The sequence below is a fragment of the Pomacea canaliculata genome, linkage group LG3, assembly GCF_003073045.1.
Source record: "Pomacea canaliculata isolate SZHN2017 linkage group LG3, ASM307304v1, whole genome shotgun sequence".
In the NCBI taxonomy this organism is placed as follows: domain Eukaryota; kingdom Metazoa; phylum Mollusca; class Gastropoda; order Architaenioglossa; family Ampullariidae; genus Pomacea; species Pomacea canaliculata.
The window spans coordinates 23,704,280-23,724,594 of NC_037592.1; the positions used below are offsets into that span (position 1 = coordinate 23,704,280).

General features: G+C 43.4%; 1 protein-coding gene across 3 annotated transcripts in view; it reads left to right on the plus strand.

Moving 5' to 3' along the window:
* The window catches only part of LOC112559906, a 134,972-nt gene that overhangs the window by 75,902 nt on the left and 38,755 nt on the right, over positions 1 to 20,315 (plus strand). The window lies entirely within an intron of this gene.

Consider the following 20,315-nt stretch of genomic DNA (forward strand, 5'->3'; position numbering starts at 1 on the left):
AGGGATTTCTCTTACTTTCAAACACGCTTTCCGTGCTTGGACTGCGAAAATGAAGGATAAAAATGCGTGAACATCTTGGAAAGAAAGGGGAAAAAGAGAGAGGAAAATTATCAAAAGGATGAAAGGGAGAAAGTAAGAAAAAAAGGGAGGTAATAGAAGAATGAAGAAGTGCAGGAGAAAAGAAAGAAAATGCCTAAAAAATAATCTTTGAGTAAACACGATGAAAGAATATGATAGCTAAAACTAACGCAAGGAACACGATGAAAGAAAATAAAAACTAATAACAAAATGAGAAAACATAATGAAAGAAAGAGAACCTTCCTCCTCCAATAATTAAAAAAAAACCCAGTGAACGGGAAAAGAAACAAAAGAAATGATAGATGGAAAATATCAAACAAAAAAGAAAGAATGAATGATGAGTAAGGGAAAAAAAGCAAAAAGAAACGAAGCCAGCAACATACCAGAAAACATTCAGATGCTTAGCTGCACAATTTTTTTAAGGGGAAGATGACAGGAAGATTGTGACATACACTCCCTTGTAATTCTCTCCCCTGCATTGCGTCGGCATCGTTCTTTGTGCCGCTGCACCCTCGTTACTGACACAATAAGCGCATCAAGCTCAAGCAGAGCGGTTGGCAATGGGCTTGTTTGGTCGGACAAGCTCCGAAATCAGTCATTACAGGAGTTTAGCGAGGCTAAACACTCGGGTGCACGCGAGAATGAACGTGACGCCATGTTATCGCGAGATTTTTGTTTATGGATCATAGAGTCATTTCTGACATGTCCGAGCCGCGCACACGAACATGCAAAGAGTAATCTGTGTGACTAATGAGTAGGCTGACGATTACAGGGAATTAATGTACGATTTAGGGCCTGGCTGTAGGAACATCGTTTGATGAAAGAGTACAAAATCTGTCTTGTCTGTCAAACTGTCCGTCCATCTGTCAGTCTGTCGATCCATCCATCGTTCACTTCTGTTTCACTCCGTCTCTCTTCTTTTTTCTTCTCTGAATATTTAGTGCTCAAAGAAAGACAACTTGAAATTTTATTAACAATGGGAGAAGAAAGTATTCAAAATATATACAGTGTATGTGTGAATCCGCATTTATTTGTGATGAAATGACTATATGTATATTACTTCACTCCTTCGTTGACTCACCATCAAATAAATATTGTAGATGTCCTTTCTCATTCTGTGTAAGCCGCGCGTTTTCTCTCTAGCTTTCTCATTATTTTGATATTTTTAAGGTTTTTGTCATTTTCAAGTTTCTCTCACATTTCCTTCCAGAAAAAAGCCGAACATTATTTTTAAGACTCGGGTTGAGATTCTAGAAATATACAGATGGCAACCCCTGACCTTTATCGTCCTCACCTAGCTTTTATCTTCCCCAAGGCTGGCCGCTATTCTTATCGCCTCCACTCTGGATAGCGACGGCCTGACGGAGACAAGGGAGGGCAGTGAAATCGATCTGCAGCTAACTCCTGACAGAAAATGATAGGTTGTCTCCCTTCTCCCTTCTCGCCGGCGGTCGACAGCAGCTTCACGTTGAGCTCGAACCGCAAATAAAGCGAAGCAGTTGAATAGCGAGACACCCCTTACAGGCACCGACCGGCACTTATCTGATCTCAGAGTTTGATGACCTGATGGCGAATGTCTTTTAAAAAACCTGTTTGCCGAACATTTCAACGCTGAGTCGCGTCAAACCTCTCGAAATAAGAATTTGGTATAAAACTTTATTTCACTACCCTTAATAGCTCTCATTAACTGAAAATGTGCACGTATTTCTGTATCTCCCTATTTTTACTGCACACGCACGCGCAATGTGTGATACTGATCATCTCTCTCTCTTTTTTCCCCTTCCCCTCCCATCCCGGGTGCACACACACAAAAGAGCGCCCACAAAGAGAGAGAAAAAAAGTTGGGCTGGAATAAACAATGAGACTGGGGAAGAGTCAGGGAATGTAACAAGGCGATAAAGACCTAAAATGAAGAATTAACGATATAATTTATATGTAACTGCCGTCTATGCAATGCAAGAAAATACAATTGCATGGGAAAAGTCATGTTTTTATGGTTTAGTTTCATTCAACTTAATGTAATTACACGAGGGTCAGTGAAAGCTCTTATTGTGAAGTACATGCAGTTCTCTCTCTTAAGCGTACCCTTATCCACCGTGCGTACACACACACACACAAACACGAGAGAGAGAGAGAATAGAAAAAAAGAAAGAATAGCGTGGAAGTGAAGTACTCTGGTGTCTAGGTTACATCAAATAATAAAATTATGCTTGGTGTAATGTCATTACTGTAAGTACGTATCCCTGACATGTTATTTATTTCAAATGTCAACCTACATTTAAAACCGAGACGAAAATAAATTGTCTACAAAGTGTAAAGGCTACTCTTAAAGAAAACATTCAAATACAGTGGAGGTTACTGATAAAATAATATCTTTGTCATGTTACAAACCGTTTACAGCAGCTAATTCGCGTGTAGCTTTTCATGTTTTCAACTATTTGATTTTATTTTCATTTGGGAACAGTTTGTGCCGGCGTCTCTTCGTCGATCAGATTTAAGCAACCTCCCTCCCATGCGCTTTTGTTTCTGGTATAAATGTAAGCTAAAGCAATCAACACAGTCATTAATTACTGTACCGCATACATATTTCATACATAATACAGCTTTTTCTTTTTCTCGAAAAAATGACGGAAAAATAATTCTTGAAGCCAAGAACTATCAAGAAAAAATATTAAAACAGAACATTTCAGATGATATGATGTATGTCAGCCTCTATTTTAAGCACTGCGCCTGCAAGGAGATTGAACCCAAGGGAGACAGACCAGTATATGGCAGGCAGCTTCGATAATTAAATGGTTTGGGATCCTGCGGTGCACCAGCGTCCACTTAATTCTCTGCGCAGGCGCAAAGGCCGGGCGGAACACAGAGCCGACTTCTCTCCCCTTACAGACTTGTGCCTTTACTGTGGGGAACAGCGAAGAAGACCTCCATATGGGTTGTCCTGATTAAAAAAAAATCTTTTCCCCAAATTCAAATTATTGATGGCCTCAGGTGGGCTTGGAGAATGTAAAAATAATAATAATAAATAGAAAAATCAACGGATGAAGAAGGATTGGTGAATGTGAGTTGAGTCACTGTAAAATCAAGGAGATAGAGTTCCTTTTGTACTTTACAGTCTGTAACAAATTACATTCGCTCAAAAACATCTTCTGGATTACTATTTGTAATTATCAATAACATTCGAAGTGACTCACTGAAGACTAGGTTGACAAGTAAACATTATCCATTTGATGGAAATCGATTAGTTGGTTGTAAATGTTTCTGATTGATTGGATAGGTGACTGGTTTTAAAACTAATTTATCATGCTTTTATTTTTGTCAATTACATTAGAGAGAACCTAGCAATCCTACGTTTCATGTCTATTTGCAAAAATTGTCCCTGTTCATAAATAGCGGTCTATGGGGCCTTCCGGTTTCTTAAAGCGCATGCATAAACAAGTACATCAATCAATCAACTAGAAAATAAAAACAACGTTTCGTAGTGTGTGGGAAATAGTCTGTACAGGTTACTAGCGAAAGAACTTTGTTCCTTGTCGTTATCGCTGTAAACATGTTTTTGTCCAGCCCGGCAAATGTACGCAAAGCACATGTAGCCATTCAGAGGAAATACTGTCAGATTTTTAAAAATAGCCTAGTTTTCATTCTATATTTAGTACATCCTATTAGGAAAGAAAAAAAATTACTGACAGTTTATGTAGGGTGACCTTTATCGATGCACGACTTGTTATATTCTTTTCTTTTGTCTTCATGTACAGGCAAGCAGACATGTCAACCCTCGCAGTACGCGTCCAGTCAAGTAAACAAGCAAACATTTTCATTTACTCGAATTATGTTACAGAAAATAAAATATCTGGGCTGCAGCTGGGAATGGGGAACATAGATTTAAAGTCAAATAAATAATTAAATATATAAACATACGCAGATAAAAAAATGAATGGTATATGGACATTCAGACATGCGTAGATAAATAAAAGCTTCTCCATCATGAATGTCAATTTATTAGAATATAATCTTCGATTGCTCAGTCCACTACTGCTTCTCCATTATCTTGCTGCAGATCGACTGCAGTCTTGTCACTGCCGCTTCTATGGCGGCCACAGAGAGAGATAGAGAGAAGTAAAACAGAAATTAAACAGATCAGTTAACACTGCGCCTCATACCTGCGCTGATGTCTGGTGTATCGATTCTTCTCTCCATTTCACTCTTCTCTAACAACACACTGCCATCGTTACGACTTGTTTTTAAAATACCTGAAACGGCTTTTCCCCTCTTAAATGAAAAGTAGACTGAGAGTGCGGCTAGCAACACAGTATTCATTGTCTCATCTTGTGCTGCATCACTGCGCTGTGTAAGTGTTTGCGATGCTCATTAAAGACTGTGGTTGTGTGTGTGAAGCACTTGCAGGTAAAAACAACACAGAAGCAAGCTTTATGTGCATCCTCCTGTGTATTAAATTAGATATTTATAGATCACACACGCAAGCACGCACGCACACAAACTCGCGCGCGGATGGAGAGAGAGAGAAAAAGAAAGAGACAGGTAGAGAGTTCAATATGTGATAGTGCGATCGACAATGTTAATGTCAGGGTCGTTTGGATTCTAGAAGATGCGGATATTTTCTAGGCTTAGAAATAAACGAATAACGTTTGAATTGTTTACTTTTACTCCAAGTCCGGAAAGGAGGCTTGGTTTGTAGGGATGCTACAACATACGCGTGAAGCAATATTCTGTGAACGTGAAGTGACGTAGTACGGGACGTATCTCTATGTACTTCTCCGTGTATTCCTCAGTTCTGCAACTGACTCTACTTTGTTCTTGTTTGTCTCAATGCTATCCGTTTGTTGACGCTTGTGTTTCTTGTTTGACTGGAGTTCTCTTGTAGTCCTTCGTGCACAGCGCACAGAGCTCGCCTGTACATTGGGATATGTTTACAAATTCTATTATTATTATTATTATTATTATTATTATTATTATTATTACTGAGAGTTTTTGACATAAGACGCCGAAGATCTCATTCTAGGTCTCAATTTCCTACTGACCTTGCTTAGGACCTCTGCACTTAAAGCGAGAAGTTTCGCAGAAACAAAGTATTGAAAAAAAAAAAAACCCTACAAAAAATTAGGTCTTATTACTTGAATGCAAGAAATTGGAGGGCGTGAGAAAGAGACAGGAGACACCAATTTGACAAAAGCAATACATTCATGACAGAGTGACAAAACTCATACATTCGTCAAAATTTGACAAAAGCCAAAATTATTGACAGTTTTCTGTTCAAAGATGTTGTAAGCTCCAGCAAGAAATAAAAAACAACAAAACCAAAAAAAACAACAAAAAAACAAAACAAAAAAAAAAAAAAAAAAACAACAAAACAAAAACAAAAAAAACAAAAAACAAACAAACAACAAAAACTCAAGTCTCTGAAATTTGCACATCATTTAACACCACAGAAAGGAATACTTTTTTGTGGAAGTTTCCGAGGTTTACCAACCACTCGCCGATGCTCAGATACTCATTGCAGCTCAAAACCAGGTAGCGGCAGGGAAGGGTCGTCTCCATCCAGCTTCCACAATCAAAAGGTTTTGTCAACAGAACATCGACAAAAGCCAATCAGCGCTGACAAAGAGGTTAGGAATGTGGGTGGAAAAATTCGTTTGGTGTTGTGGCTAGAATTTAAAATGTGGAGGTCACAGCAGTGCAAAATCTGAGCTTTCCCCCTTTTCTCTCTGTCCCTCTACCTCTCTCTTTACAAAAATTCACCCTTACGAACCAAGATTATGATGTTAAGTGAAGTCATTGGGAGGTTGTGCACCACCCACACTCTCTACATTCACTGCAATAATCAACCCCTGCCGACAGGATGAGACAGGATTTTCTTCGTTGTTAACATGAATTCAGGCAAATCCTCCAGAGGCGATGCTGGACGTAGAGAAGTCCTTTCGTTCATACGGTCTTCTTCCTTCGTCGGCTTTCTCCACCTGCGTTCGAAGGGTTGACAATGTTCTTGCGCACGCGCGCTGACGTCGCTCGTGCGAGACAATCTTCCCTTTTGGGGACTTTGCTGGTCTGGTCACTTAAGGGGTGCCTCTTTTTTCATTTGAAAGCAAATTGGAAAAAGAAGATTTATGGTCTATACTGGACGGGAAAATGTCAGTAGGAGTCAGACAGAATAATGAAAAAGCTCTGGTTATGAAAATGTCCACGCTATCAACCCATGTGTCTGGGTTCTTTAGACGGGAGAGAAAAACAGACTGCCGTGTCACATGCGGAAATTAAAAACCCAGGAGAATAGACATAACCTCCAAACAGAAAACTATGCACACTCTTTGAACTGAAGATTCTTTGCTGAAATAACAAAATCATCAAAGAAAATTGTCGCCGTTGTCAAAGTCTCTTTGACTTTACGGTTCAGTTAAGATGCGGCTACACTCTGTTGAGCTCATCAAAGTCTTGGAGAAAGTTTGGTTTTATTTCTTATAAAACGGATGGAGAGAAAAATGGTCCTGCTGGGTGCCTAAAGAATCGTTTATGCAAATGTCGGTACGGATGCAAGCTAAACATGAGTTGACATCTGCTAAGAACGTGTTGATGTAAGAAATTGTTGACACATGCTAAGAAATTGTTGACACATGCTAAGAAATTGTTGACACATCCTAAGAAATTGTTGACATTGATGCTAAGAATGTTCTCTGGTTTGGTCATTGAGAGTTTAAAAAAATCGTCGAAATAGAATAGGCTATAACAGTTTCGTTTTTTCCTTCTTCATTTTCTCTGTTCTTTGTTCCCTTTGCTTCAAGAGGCTGAGTGAAATTCAGGATCAGAGGTTAACAGTAAAACCTTCTACAGCGGAGGCAAATTATGGCCAATGAAGCTGCCAAGAGGCGGACGTTTAATTATTGGCCTGTACATATATACCTCATTACAAACCCCTTTGATCGACCTTAGAATAGACTAAATTTAGAACCTGATCACGTCCAGTAGCCTCTTATATCTGTCTTTTGTCGATAGTGTGTGTGAGAGAGAAAGAGCGAGAGAGAATCATCAGTGATTCATAGTTTTATATTATAAAGTCATGTTTCCAATTTTTTCTTTCACGATTGGCCTGTTCGGTTGGGCGAGTCTCTGCCATTCTCACGTGCCAACCAGTGCACACTTCCACAAACACCAAGAATGTTTCTTGCTTTAAAAACTCGGTTAACTGAACATCACGCAAAATAACTGAATGTTAGGGAAGATGGACAATGAACGGGTTAATAGACTTTCAATGGCTTCGACCGCCGTTCACGGATCAGCGCCAAGAAAAGGGAAAATTAAAAGGGAGGAAAAAAAGTGAAAAGAGCCGCGTGACAGGAGCTGTTAAAACTCCCGGGTGTCCCTTTGAGGAGCTCGAGATATGACAGGAACAACAGGCCAGCGAAAATAAAAATAGCGGAAGCAAGATGGCGGCGGTGTACAAGGTAACCAGAAGGCAGCGACGGGTGGGACTGAGATGAGAGTGACAGAGCGGGAAATTGCGGGAATTTCGAGACGGATGCTCTGTCATTCAGTCGTTAATGTAGAGGCAGGCAGTTTGTTTATGAGCCTTTACGGTGAAAGAACCGGTGCACAGAAGCTAACGACCGTGAAATAATATGTGGGTCCGGCCTCTTGCCAGTTCCTTCTGTCGATGAAATGTTTGTCGTGAAAGGTTTGAGACACTCTACCTGTAGAACATGTTTCCTTTCACCAGAAGCTGGTGGAGGTGCATCGCCAGTGCCACTGATGTTCGACTGTGGTGGTCATCTCAGTTGCTCAGCTGTCCTCACTCTAACGAGAGTTTTAACATGACAACCCTTCACTCGGTAGGGTCAGGTTTGCACAATACAATCACAGTTTAGCTCTGAGTGGAGGGTCACATGAGGTTTGCGCGGTTTTCTGAGTTCCTATGAGTTGTTCACATGCACCTCTTTATTTATTAGCAACAGCGCTTCTTTGCTCATTTCTTAAGTGATAGCACTCAAAAATGGTGCAATTTTAATAAAAATCAGTATTAAAAGGAAGGTACGGCATATTCATATATTTTTCTGTATTTTCCCCTCACCTCCTCTTCCTTTCATTAAGCCACTTTTTTTTTTTATTAACGTTTACATTTTATTTTAATTTCTAAAAGTTTACATCGTCACCTCGACTCCGATGTCGTAAAACGGAACCCAATCTCCATAAACTTTGTTAAAGAAGCCGGTTGTCTGCTCAATATTAAAGTTACGAGAGAGAGATGGAGAGAGAGAGAGACGAGAGCAGGCAGTTACACGTTGTACTCATCAGCATACCTTCCCCACCCCAGCACCCATCCCACTCTAAATGGCGGCGTTTCACTTCTGCTTTCAGCATCATCTGTCTTGGAAAGCCAGGCTTTCGTTTAAGAGGAAGAATTTATGTTTTAAAAAGAACAATAAACCTCGGTCCCGTCAATTTCGTTTTAACAATTTCTCTCCGAAAAAATTCTTCTTCGCTAACTTTTGTCTTTCTTTCTTCTCCACCATCTTTCCGTCCCGTCTTTATCAATTTCGCAACGACGAGATGTTTCTTTCGTTTCGCTCAGATTCCTAAAATGGTGTTTCTTCATGCGTCGAAGAACATTAAAGTCCGAAGAAATGGTTTACACCCGGGTTTCCTGCAGAAGTTTGTTTGTATAATAAGAGAGAGAGAGAGAGCAGGCTGGTAGCCAACGTTGTGTCTACTGTTTGAAACTTGGTAGCCAGGCCTGCGTCTGCTGCTGACGTCTGGTGGCCATTGTTGTGCCCGCTGCTGGGAGACTGCAAGATGTACAGCACGAGACCCGACTACCTAGTTAGCTGAATGGTTTATGTGAAGTCCTGTATTTTGGTCTCATTGACCTGACAGCTCGGCATTGATGGTTCGAAGCTAGCGTTTTGTTGTCTAATGATTGTTGATAGGGTTGGCTCGCCACTAGCCGCTAGCTCGATGGCTATGACGTATTAGCAGTCAGCTAAACTTCTTGTAAAGTATTAGCAGTCAAGCTAACGCTGTCAGACCACGAACTTGTATTACTAGACTGCTGGCAGACGATTTTTTCCAGTTAACTGCTAAAACGAGGCTGGTGTATACAAAGCTTCCGGTTTAGTCACATTCTTTGTTTAGGCTCGCCGAGACTAACAGCGGAGAACTTCTCAAGAGGCTAAGCGTTGGTCTTGGCAGACAGACAGCATTTCACCTTTACACATCCATGGTCGGACTGGTGCCCAACACTGTGTTTACTAATGGCAGACTTATTGCCAACAATGTATCTAATGCCAGACATTAGGCTGAGGTTGGTCGATACGTCGACATGCGCAGGCATGTATTCTAAAGCCATCTTGGCGAGCGAGTTCCAAGTCCAGAGCCTGCGTACCAGGCTGCGTAGAAGCGGAAGAGCCACACAAACACACGAGTGTAAACACGTGCAGTGAGGGCCACCCAGGGTCAAACATACAAGCAGGTGTAAATTGGCACAGCACAAACACACAGAGACGGGACAACCAACAAAGAAGTATCATGTTTACTCCTTGAACAACAAATCAAAAAATTCGTGATAACGCAGCGCTGTCAAGAGTCACACGGATTTGAATGTTTACAAGTGTGTATGTGAGTGTGTTAAGGGGGAAAAGAGAACTAATGAGGTCAGTAACAAACAGTTACATTGCAATGGCCACACTGGAAGGACGACCAGATAGTCTCTTAACCTTTTTGTCGTCTGGACTAAAGAACTCAAATCACGTGACTATCGGCCTGCCCACAAACAAGCTAAACAAGTGTATACATGTACACAACAACAGCTGCAAATCGTGTCAAGTAGGACATAGTGGGGATACGAAGAAACATTGAGGCAAAAGATGCGAGCTCTAACCCAGATAGAGAATGTGACAAAGTCAGCAAGCCGAGCTCTCCTGATATTTATTTCAGACATCCGGTCTGTTTACGTGCATCGCAGACGTGTATGAAAACTGACATGAAAGAAGTCAGCATGGAATGGTCTTGTCACGCCTGACTGACTAAATAATATCCTGTTATTTGGGAGGGAACCCTGACAAAGATCTCCCGCCCCTTGTATTACACGTTAGGTAAGCTTACTGCACGCGCATTGCATGTTTGCGTGAGCAGAGTAAATTCATATATATTTATAAGCGTGTATGTGTGTGTGTGTCTTTGGGTGAAAGAGAAAGATGGGAAGAATGAATCTAGAGAAGAAAACCACTGCCAGCATGCATGTGAGTGGTACTGTAAACACTGTGTTTGTCCTGCACGCCATGCAGCTATAAACACAGAGCCTCGGACCGTTCACTGATGCCACGGATGGTATCGATCTCCTTGCTGAAACATTTTGATGTCCAAGACTGGCTCATTCCACTCCTGTCACCCCTTGAGTTCACAAAGCGCGTCATCTTGACCCAAAAATAGGGAACTGAGTATTTCCTTAATAATGTCTTTTTCTCTCTCCATCATTCTGTGAAAAAAGTTCAAAAAAATTCAAAAAGTTGAAGTTTCCTTAAGTTTTAGCATTTCTGTATTTTTTAAAATTATTTTATTCACTGCAACAATATATAGAAAGTATAATATATTTTTTTTAACTGGGCATTATTCTATACCAGTAGATGAAAAGGATTGGCTTTTTTAAAGGCTTAAAATAGAGAAAATACTCGGAATTTATCTGCGGCTATTTTCAGCATCTCTAATCACTTCTATTTTTGTCTTCTTTGAAATGATTGATATGTCTTTGGTCTATATTTGTTTTTTGTTTTTTATTAGTAGGTACAATATTTGCTGTATTTAAGGACAAGTTGTCTGTAACCGAGTTTGTATGCAGGATTTGCTTCTTCCTGGTGAGTCTTGGGAAGCTGATGATTTTAGGTGCGATCAAGCTTTCAGAGAAGTCGCTGCCATGATGCTGCCACCCAGTAGTTGTCACTAGTTTGTCTGCTGGTCTGCAGTGACGTATTGTGGTCACTCTCCACTCACTACACCCTCAAAGAACATCGCCCTCTTCCCGCCTACCGAACGCCATCGAGAGAAGCCGCGAAAATCGCGAGAATTCGATTCGGTACTAGCGCCCCCTAGCAGCAGCTCACCTCTGGGTCAACGTCCCATCACCCCCCGCGAAGCCAAGTTTGCGACAGTCTCCACACTGGATCAATTTGGCTGCGACGCCAGCCGGGCCCAGGACTCGATACCATAATAGTATGATAGCAAAATTGATGAAGGCGAAAAGAAAAAGTTCTTGTGGCCATCAAGTAGTTGGGACTCGGCTGTGCTCCTCCTTCCATCCTACTTCTCTCCCCCACTCCACACACACTCTTTCCTCGCCTGTCTGTCGCTGGAACCTACCCTCACCTACTGACCTGCAGTCTGTGCAGGTTTTTGCTTTGACACCATTGACCCTAGTAACTGCACACTTTTTTCTTTTACTTTGATGTATCTTTTCTCCTCGTTCTCCGTCTTTCTCGTCTTCCTGTGAAAGCAAGCTCCTGGCTGCGTTCAGCTTCCATTTTGTTCTGTTGTCTGCCCACAACACAGACACACGTTCGTAATTCGTGACGTGGAGAGACCTCGTTGACTTACAGCACGAACGCAAGCTCATTCTTTAAGGTGAGTGTGTGAAGGGGTGAGAAAGACACAAGAGCCACAAGCAGGATCCACGTGATTTTCTCTCTCTCTTGTCCTGCTGGCTCGCTGGTGAGGCCGCATCACTGACTACATCAGGCATTGGTATCGTAGCTTTCCCTTACTCCTCCGTCCCTGTCCAGCTCGGCTAACCCTTCACGTCACGGGAGACAATTTCTTCGCGTCAGCGCCTCGCTTTCTGCCCCTTCTCTCTCTTCCCCCCCCCCTCTTCCCACCCCGCCTCCCTCCGGGCCGCCCCTTCGACGATTCATCAGGTTGGGGGATGGGTAAGGATGGCGGGTGTGTGTGTGTGGGTGTGTGGGGGAGACCATGCACCACAAGGCGGCTCCCGCGCACCGAGCGCCGGTTGTGCGTGTCGCCAGGAGCCTGTGCGGGGAGTTGTGCGGCCTGAGAGGACAGTTATCTCCCTTCTCACGGAAAGGCATCCGACGTGCGGCCGAACGAGGCTGGTGCTGATCGAGCTGATCGAACTGATCCGGGCTAGCAGCAGTGACGAAAAAGGTTGCAGCCGCAGGCCAGGGAGTCGGGAGATGCTGGTTTGGAAGGTAACGTCTAGAGGCCCTTGTTTCTATTTGCGAGAACAGCTTGGATTACACGTTCGTTCCGTTGCTGACGTCACTACGATAGTGCTGGCATTTGCCTGCACCACTCTGACGTCACGAAGTGTGTGAACTTGTGCGTCGTGCTTGTGCGACACTTCCATCGCGATCGTAGACGACAGACGTCATCAAGCGATGAGTTGTGGGGATGACTCGAGACCCCTGACCTTTGGAATGCGTCTGTCGGAAGTGCGGGACATCCTTCAGTTCAAGCTGAGCTGTAAAGTGTTATCAAAAGCGTTTTCTACTACGAAAACAGTGAATATTCTATACAGGAGACAACGACATGTTTAGACAGTATGAAGACAAACTTCACCAGCAAACTGAGGTCCGCAAATTGACGACTGGACTACTTTTCGTACACCTGCAACGAGCTGATCGAGCTCCTAGAGGAGACAGTGCAGAGGAATTCAAAGGAGGAGCGATTTAAAAAGAACTTAGAAATGTTGGTTCCCTTCTCTGGACACAAAGATTATTTTCCAGCCCTTGAAGGGCTTTTTCTGTGCTTTCTTGAACTTGTTTCAGAGCATTCGTGTTGTGAAGATTGGAGGCTTAGTTCGAAAATCCGACGAATTTTTAGGTCTTCAGTGTAGGCTTGACAGTAAGTTATGGATCACTGCTCTTTCACTTGATAACCATAAGATCATCAGAAGGTTGCAAGGTTTCTGACATTGTTTTCAAACCCTTCTTGTACTTTCTCAGGTTTAAATACGTTTCATAGGCATTCATATTAAAAAAAGCACGTTTTGCAGATGTTCAATTTTCTACCTTTTTAAAGTGTTTACTTCGGTAAACGATCAAAGAAATTTTTTTTGAAATGAATTAATGTTGCTAAGATATCAAATTAAAGACTTAAAGTAGGCATCCTGTCATATCACAAACTAATGACATGGGCTTTAACAACTGGCTTCTTCATCTCATAGAACAACAACAGAAAAGGGTTCTGACATCATGAACAATTTTTAAATGTCAAGAAATGGCTTGTTAGTCACCAATCGTCTGCTGACTTCCTGAATGGCCTTTCATTTGAACAGAGTAGTCGGCGTCCTGTCAGGTCCTAGTCTAAAAACTGAATGGCATTTCTGATGATGACCTTTCGAAAAACGGGTCAAGCTTGGAGTGACAGCTATTGATTTACAGGAGGAATCATATGTCTTCAGGTCCTACAGGAAGATGCTGGGACTCACAGATAAATTCCTCCCTGTAATTATTAGCCTTTCTGTCAAAACGGCTTCAAAAGCTTTAATGCAAGTTGTTTTAAGCACAATTATGGCCACTGGCAACGCCGAGACGATTTGGAAAGTTTTAAATTTAAAAAAAAAACCGTCTTTTTATTTTATTTGTACTTCGTCTAGTTTGGGATATTCTTTCAACAGAGGTATTCAACTAGCTGTTGCCTATGGAATTTTGTGTTTTAGCGTTACTATTAAATGTCCAAGGGAGTGCTTTCCCCTTGAAAAATTCTCTAATAAAACGCGTTTCTTGCCATTGTGCAGGAAATAAGAGGTTATCATAAATATTAAGTGACAGAAGAGAGATGCTGTATTGTTGGTCAGTCACTTCGTTCATGAGAAAATCTGAGAAGTCTAAAGTACGTCGGCTGATAAGCTATTGGCGGTTCCTAATGTCAGAAGATCCCCTCTTCAACTGCCTTCACTCTCAGCAAGCCTAACTCGAAAAAGGGACAGAGCGAGCTGAAATCATCTGAAAAATCAATCAGCCGACCATTTCGAACTGGTGCGAAGAGGAACGTTTCCTCCCAGCTCCCCCCATCTCGTCGGCCATGGTAGTGCAGTCTGGTCGCACAGGATGCGAAACCAAAAGACGTTTCCGCCGATGCGTGAGTCAATTTTATCCTTCTACTGAGAGAGAGAGAGCGGAGGACTGTGTGTGTGTGTGAACATCGTAGAGAGGGAGGACTTGCAGTAAACGAAACCTGTTTCTGTGAGTAACTGGCTGTGAGGTGACAATAGCGTTCCTTAGCTAGAGGCGAGCGGATATCCGCGCTATGTGAGTGACAAGTCAGGAAACGCTCGGCGCAGTCTCGTTGCGAACGACTGAACAAAGCAATCGATGGAAGATGGCCGCATCTCCTCGTCATTGTGCGGCTGTTACGTACAGCCAGCCTGTAAGAAACTTGATTATTCTCCGCTGTTCAAAAAGAAAGGCCAGTTCACGCTAGCCAGCGATGAAAGTCATGCGCCAGGAAATGGATGAAGATTTTGAAAAAACGAAATAAAATGCTTGCTGCGGCATTAACAGTCGTCTTTCTTCCGGTCACGGAATGTAGAGAAAGCGTGCCCGGTTTCCCTTGGAGAAGCATCTAGTTGCTAAGTACAAAAACACTGGTCGGCAGAAAATATGTCACAGGGGACTGTCAGTTCCGCAGCGTGGATTGGCTGGCTGCTGTGAGTTTCCGGACAACGGCTTTTTCAAATTCTGATATATTGATTGCGCGGTAGATACCGGCTTGGCGTAAGTAATCAGTGCGCTTTGTCTCTTTGCCGGCCACAATTAAAGATCTACTTTGGAGTCGAAGGGGTGCGACAAAAGGGCGCTACAAATGACACAGTAGCACTTAGGCACAGTTGTCCTGCGGCTGTGACGTCGACGCGGAGGACTGGTGCCAGCGGGAAGACAACCCCAGTGTCCGTCTGACAGCAAGAGCGCGCTTCTTCACAAGCGCACGGCAGCCCTCGGCAGCAACTCTCCTCCGCCGGAGGGAAAATTAGCTGGGCGGATGGACGCGTGGCCACAGGAGGGCTGCGGAAATCGTGACAGGCACATGCAGAGCGTGGTGATGGCGGGCCGTGCATGCGGGCTGCACGCCACAGCGCAACCCCCGGACACCAGCCGTGGACAGGCATGGGGCGATGACGGTTAGTGTCGTCTGCCACCACACGCGCTTGCAGCAGGTGCGTCCTCTTCACCGTGCCGTACAGCTGCTGCAGACGTGAGTGCTGGAAAGAGGCTTTAGCGAGCTGTCGGTGTAACAGTCGTTGCCAGACAAACGTTCTGTTTATTGTTTGGGAATGTCTGCAAAGCTCCAAGTCAAGACCAACAATGCTGGATTAAAATGACCAGGGCAAAATGTTTGATCCGGACGATGACACCGGTAATTCTTTCTGAATAACTCTCACAATGTTTTTACCTGTAAAAGGGGTGGGAGGGCTTTAAAAAAGAAACTATAAAGGACTGTGCAGCAAAATGCTGTCACGAAAAGGAACGTTTGTCACGCAAGACGAGAGCCAGCATCCGGCGTCACCATGCAGCCGCTCATCATCACACGCTGGGTAGCCAGTCCCTTCCCAGGGGTCACCAACTGGCCGGATCCGCACGGGCAGCGTGTCTGGCCACCACAGGAGCCCCTAGCGCGCGGCGCTGCTCCGTGCCCAACCTCAACTCCCTGGACATCCGAGTGACGTCACTTCCGTGTCGCTCGGACACCAACCTGGCCAGCCGCCTGAGCGGCAGCAGCCCAAAGTTAAGCGCCGGCCGAGCGGATAGCAAGTCGCCGACGGTGCGAGGGAAGCCCGGATGTGAGGCTTCATCGCCATCTGCCACGGTCATCGGCATCAACGGGGGAACGACCCTTCTGGCTGGTGCTTCATTGAGGTACGGCTTGACCCCAAACGGGGTCTCCGTCGGGGGCTCTTCGGCGTTGCCCTCGCCCGCATCGCCCTTGCTGTGGCCGCCAGGCAGCACTTCCGGACATGCGCAGTGTGAATCCAGCCCTACCTGGTCGCGCGTCAGCTCCATCCGAGGCTCCGCCGCTCTGTCAGGCTCCGTGGTGGGTGGCTCCACGGCTGTGCTTGATGATGTCCATGCGGGCACGTCACTGTGCAGAAGTGTCAGCTGGAAACCTATGGTAAGACCACCGTGTGGTTCCGTCCTGTCAGCCTTTTCTCTCGTTCAATTTATGGGTAAAATGACCCCTGATGTTTAAAAAGCAACAGCTTTCCATGGGTTATTTTTGCTTTTTTTCTGTCCCTTCTCACTAGTCTGCCTCGCAAACACCCGCCCGTCACATCCTATCACTCACTGGGAGAAGGCATGTTTTTGAAGTATGTAAAAGAGATATAAACCAACTTTCACATAATTAAGCTTATATTGCATATACTGGCACGAAGTCATGTTACATATGATACTGTGACGTCACAAGATAGACACCGGTGCAGAAGGGAAAGAGGATGGCTGTAGGTGTGTGGGGCTTCAAGAGAATATTTATCCCATACAGAACCCCAGTGTCGAAAGAATAAATCAAACGTACAAAAATGTAAATAACAAACAGAAGAATGGAAAAAAATGTATAAATATTGAGTTAGGTTTCTTTGTAAAGAAAAATATTTTTATAACTTCAAAGCTGCTTCGTCATACTTAATGTTTGCATATTTTACAACCAATGATGTAGCGTTTTGATGACGTCAAGGATAAAAAATAAGTGAATAATAAACTCTGATTGGTCAAAAGTTGGGGCCTTGAATGGGATGAAATCCTCTTGGCCATCCATTAACGCCCCATAGTTAGAGCCTATTGCGGGCATACGCGTTGCTGAACGCAGGACAGATGCTCTTGCTGGACCAGTAGTTCAAACTTCTACGGAACGACTTGCTTTGTTTTTTTGTTTTTTTGATATTCTTTTTAAGGGGGGGGGGAGGTTTTAGTGTGTGAAGGAGTTCGCACTGTCTCTACCCATATGTGCAATCGATTTCGAAAGATGTTTATCTTTTCTCTGTGGTTGTTCTTGTACTTTGAGTTCTCTTCTCGACATTTAACCTTTCGGCGCAAAATCGTCGCCTGTTAATTAAATACAGCTAACCCACCAATCAACCTTTCCGAGAATAGCACTGTTCAAGGATTTGAGTTTCATTAGGACATTCCCATGACCTTCAACATTTGAGCAGCTTGTACAGGCTTGGCAAAGCCTTAATGTATTGCTATTATTATTATTGTGATCATTGATCACTAACACATTACAATGTTGTGAAATTTCGCTCTGCCCGAGGCTTCATTATATTTAAATGTGCCTTTGCTGAGTGCACGAAGATGGCAGGTTTACTGGAAAAAATGATGGTTTTGAATTTATGACTTTTCCGAAGTGTCCAACGTAGCTGGACACATGATCGCTTCCGCTTAAGATGTTGTTTACGATTTTCACTGATATTGTCAGTCTTCTTTTAGGTTTTAGGATTTAGTTTATCAAGAAGAGCACATTTGCTCACCACGTGGTCAGCAGTCAAAGATTAATCTTAGTGCATGATCACTAGTTTGTGTTTGAGATAAATAGCTTATTTTCAAGAATTTGAATTAAAAGTGCAAGGAGGGCAAATTGGACAAGATCGGTTAGCGAAAGGAGTGTGATTTGGAAACTCTATTTTCTCTCTAACCTTTCTTTTTTTTCGTTCACTCTATCTCACAAACACACTCCCCTATTCCCCCCACAGAAACACACACTCTTCTTTTAAAACACACACACACACACACACACCACACTCATAGCGGTGCATTTTGTTTTGCCTGCTGTTTTTTAAACATAGCATGTTAACATTTGGTCAACGCATTTGCAGGGCCCAGCTGAACAGAAGACATTGTTTCATTTGTATCATTTCACCATTTTGTCTTTCCACTTGTTCGTGAAGACACGACCGCTGCACGTAATCCCGAGGGAAGTGCAGTCACTACAGTAATAGCTATTCCTGGCTTCCTGCTTCGGGTAGAAATTATTTTCAAGCAGAATGTTCTAGCTGATTCTACAGTGGACAAACTGGCTTTTCTGCATCCAATCTCGCAAGACGACGCTGACAAGAAAAAAAAAAAAAAGAAGAAAAAAAAAATAACGACAAAAAAACAAACAAAAAACCAGAACAAAAAACAAAACAAAAGACTTTCCTTCTGGCAACAGCGTCTCGCTCATCATTGGATAGGGACAGAAATGAAAAGGGTGGATGGGGGACAGTTATTTCGTTGAGATGCGGTCCCGCTCGGAATACAGATGTATAAAAATACCAATACACAGAAAGATTTCTGCGGTAACTTAGAAGGAGAGGTTGTTTAGCTAATGTAAAATTGTCCTTCGCGCAGGCACATTCATGTCTGTATGGAGGACATCCAGGGCACACGTATTTTGGGAAATCAGAAATAAATCTCGGACCCAGAGAGGATGGGTTCTATTCTGGGGGACGTAAATGCGGGAACATAAAACTTATTTACAACCCTAATGTGCACCCCCTTCCCATACTACCCACACCGGAGCTGTTCTCGAACTCTTCTCGAGATAAACGCATTCTGGAGATCGGCAAGCAGTGAGAAATGTTTGTCATGAAAATAGCAACAATAACTTAAAAGTCTTCTTGCAACGAAAAGGACCAAAACAGTCTGATATTTTATCGAAGCAAAGTTCTGTGGGAAAAGTTTTCTCATCTAGATGAAGATGATAAAATGATCAGCTACACGGCTAAACGTTTTTATAAAGATTTTTAATTTCCAATCGTTTTTGCAGCATGATCATTTGGCCATTTGCGTGTGATAAATAAACTCTGTGATCGATCTAATCACCTGAAGATTACATCGGCGAGGGCAGGACCAGTCCAAAAATCGATTGCTTTTGGACTGATCACGAAGCGGGATAGTTAAAGATTAATGCTTTGACAGTTGGACTGGCCGGCACATTGTCTGTGATTGGCCCCGTCCTTCTTCTTCTGGCGGCGACAGGACCTCGTGCTCAGACTCAAAAAGAGAGTGTCTGGTGTGTTACTTCAGGCGTCAGACTGAGACTCGTCTGCGTCAGCTGCTTTCCTTAAGATGGGATCCATAGATGCGCGGGGATCGGATAGTTGTTTACTCATTGATTGTTCCGTGCGTAGAGTATCAGAATGATATTTTGTGTGTGTGTTACTGTGTGTGTGTTCGTTTGAGATTGGCAAGTTCCTCTTAGGAGCAGAACGTATCCACCGTTTGCAAATCTTTGTCTTTACAAATGTATGAGTATGGAAACTGAGAATAAGTAGATTGATGCTTACTGATGTATGCATAGTACAACTCCAACGATGTAGTGACATGATTTTTATCGATGTTTTCATCTACACTACACCTTGTAGGCTTCCGTCGACGCTCTCCGAGCACGTCCTGCTCCGTCTATCATCGTCTATTGTGGTCCGTTTAGCTTCGCCGCTTGGGTCAGCATGTCGCAGTCAGCAAGTAAAACTGGATTTTTTTTTTTTACCCCGACATCTTCTTCCCCCACCATCCCAAGAAACAAGCGGAGAATACAAAATGATTGGCTAGTCACCAAAGTTCACCGCTCATTGAAGTGTCGCACCATTCAAGACCCCAGGCGAGATTTGTATGCCAAGTGCGGTATTTCCTCCCTTTGGAAGGCGATTGGCGGTCGAGATATAGAGGACGGCTCTCAGGGCCTGCACATAGGACGCTGAAATCACGAGGAGGAATGACATGTTGCCTGGAAGTAAAAGTCTAGGACTGTCTAACAAGTTCTCGGCCTCAGACTTGACGACGGGAGGGGATTACAAGATTGTCGGCTTGGGAAAAAAAATGAAAGTGGGTGGAGCAAAGAAGACGTCGGCAGTCCACCCTGGGTTGACTCAAGTGGTCTCAGGTGTTGAGGCGAAATCACGCTGATTTAATGTAGTGTCTGTGACGGTCTGCGCGTTCACCAACGGGTTTCTGTAAGACGCGCATGCTCACAAATGAATCCACCCCTTCACACTCCTCGTCTCCTTCCATCCGACAATTTTCATCTCGTCTTGCTTCAGGCCTTAACTTGGGTATGACGCAAGCACAGATGTCATTATCCTGTTTTTTTTCTTTGACTTTTAATCAAGGTATGACGCAAACACTATTGATGAATGTGTATGACGCTGTGACAGACGTCATCAGCTGTTACGCTTTTTTGCATATGACGGTAGGGAGAGCGTCATCATATTTTACTTTCCCATGCATATGTCACAAGCATGGACGGAGTTG